This window comes from Mandrillus leucophaeus, unplaced genomic scaffold (genome assembly GCF_000951045.1).
Source record: "Mandrillus leucophaeus isolate KB7577 unplaced genomic scaffold, Mleu.le_1.0 Scaffold518, whole genome shotgun sequence".
Taxonomy (NCBI): Eukaryota; Metazoa; Chordata; class Mammalia; order Primates; family Cercopithecidae; genus Mandrillus; species Mandrillus leucophaeus.
Genome location: NW_012105564.1, coordinates 1,368,652 through 1,371,031, shown reverse-complemented (window position 1 = coordinate 1,371,031; position 2,380 = coordinate 1,368,652). Strand labels below are relative to the sequence as shown.

Sequence of the window (2,380 nt, the reverse complement as noted above, 5' to 3'; positions counted from 1 at the left end):
TTTTTTTTTTGAGACGGAGTCTCGCTCTGTCGCCCAGGCTGGAGTGCAGCAGCGCGATCTCGGCTCACTGCAAGCTCCGCCTCCCGGGTTCACGCGATTCTCCCCCTCTCAGCCTCCAGAGTAGCTGGGACTACAGGCGCCCGCCACCACGCCTGGCTAATTTTTGTATTTTTAGTGGAGACGGGGGTTTCACCATGTTGGCCAGGCTGGTCTTGAACTCCTGACTTCGTGATCCACTCGCCTCGGCCTCCCAAAGTGCTGAGATTACAGGCGAGAGCCACCGCGCTCGGCTGATCAAAACTTTAAAGTCATTGGTAACCCACGCTTCCCGGAGTTGCATTTGGGGTCACCCAGCGGCGAAGCCCATACAACTTGATACGCCCTTACACACCAAGCTCAGTTCAGGAGAGGGGAGGTCACAACCAGGAGCCAGAGGCCAGCTGATAATGTTGTACTTGATTCCATAGTCAAAGGAGCTGGATGGCGTCTCATGCAGAGTGCCGCGCTCTGGGAGTGTTTGAGTGTGAACTCTATGCCTTGACAGCTCCCTACACCCAGTCGATAGTCCTGGAGGAAAGCTGTCATGAAGGATCCCTTCATCTCCGACAAGGTCAGATTCCTGGTCTTTGGCTGGCGCTGCAGTTTGTGCATCAGGTTGTGTGGCCAGTGTACTCGGAGTGATCCAGGAGTCTGAGAAGTCCCTGAGCATCTGGCACAGGGCGACATGCACACAGGGGAGCTGTATCAACAGCCAAGGGGGCATGAGATGGGCCAGGGCAGGAGGAGCCTCCGCAGTGCGGGTAGGGAGTGTCTGAGGCGCATTGAGGAGCTGGCGGTCCAGGAGAAGCTGAGAAAGGAAGACTAGAAAGGAGTGCAGTTTATTCTACTTCAAGAGATTCTGCCTCCCTTGTGTCCAGGAGAACATCGTGCTTTTCCTCAGGAAATTCAGCAAGGCTTGGAGAAAAGGGAAGCTCCGTCAGAGGCCCCCCAGCCAGCCCGGTTCTCGGACGTGAGTACAGCTGGGGCTGAGTCAACGGGCAGCACTCTGCAGGGAGCTCCTGGGCCAGCCTGCGCCAGAGATGCTGCTAAGCTGGGAGCCGCCGTGCCCGGCCTTATTTCTGGACCATAGGGAGCAGCACTGCAGCCCAGGGGAGCTGGAGTCCAGCTTGGAGCAGCCACAGGCCCAGGGAGCTGTGCTGACAGGTAGCCCAAAGGCAGATAGATGCCAGACCAGACACAGCAGGGAACTGGGCCAGGCGCCCCCGCATGACCCTCAGGGCCGAGGCCTGAGTGAGTGCTGCTCAGATGTGACTGAGAGGGATGACCTCCTTCAGCGAGGCAGCTCCTAAGAGGCCACCTGCAGGTCCGTGTGGGGCAAGACGCCATGCTGTGTCGGGGCCATGGCACACAGTAGGTGGCTGCAGTGGTTTCTCTGTAAGGAAAATCATTGACAGCAGTTGCCTTCTGGAGCCAGTCTGGAAGGTCTAGAGCAGGATATAATTTTTACTTCCCATCCTTATGTGATGCTTGGAAAATGGTTTTAACATTGATCATGTACTCTGTTTATAATTAAAAACCCAAAGAACCAGCGAATGTTTGGAAAAAGAATCTTCCACTGAAATATGTGTGGATACCTGACGTTCTCCCAGGGCACTCTGGACCCAGCAATGGTTGGGGTCTCCTGGGAAGCTAAGTGCTGGCTACAGCCTCCCCAGTTCCCTCAGGCTCTGGCTTCAGCTCGGGCCCCTCCAATCTGTCTCTTCCAACCCCAAGTCAGTAATGCTGTGGGCTTCCTGCCCTCACCCCGCACCTCATGACCAACACGCTGCCTGCCTGCTTGCCCCCTGCCATCTTGAATTCAGTCCTGGGTGCCTTCAAAGCCCGACCCCACTGCCTGCCAGGGTTCCTGCAGCATCCCCTCCTTCAGGCTCCCCATCTCCCTGAAGCTTCCAGGTAGCAGTTGGTGTGGCACTGATCTGTGAGCTCTGGAATGTCTGCTTAGAGTTCTGAGAGGCAGGAACTGCTCTTTGTAAATACTCAAGGCCAACTGTCACGCGATGAAGGAATGAATAAAGAGTTTTTACTGAAGGGCCGGGCGCGGTGGCTCAAGCCTGTAATCCCAGCTTGATTTTGGGAGGCCGAGGCAGGCAGATCACGAGGTCAGGAGATTGAGACCATCCTGGCTAACACGGTGAAACCCCGTCTCTACTAAGAATACAAAAAAATTAGCCGGGCATGGTGGCAGGCGCCTGTAGTCCCAGCTACTCGGGAGGCTGAGGCAGGAGAGTGGCGTGAACCCGGGAGGTGGAGGTTGCAGTGAGCGGAGATCGCACCACAGCACTCCAGCCAGGGCAACAGAGTGAGACTCCGTTTCAAAAAA

General features: G+C 56.2%; 1 protein-coding gene and 1 pseudogene across 1 annotated transcript in view; one reads left to right on the top strand and one right to left on the bottom strand.

The window, feature by feature from the left end:
- The window catches only part of CLHC1 (clathrin heavy chain linker domain containing 1), a 69,630-nt gene that overhangs the window by 60,982 nt on the left and 6,268 nt on the right, over positions 1 to 2,380 (bottom strand). The gene's annotated exons all lie outside the window — the stretch shown is intronic.
- On the top strand, positions 481 to 1,013 carry LOC105551329 (annotated as a pseudogene).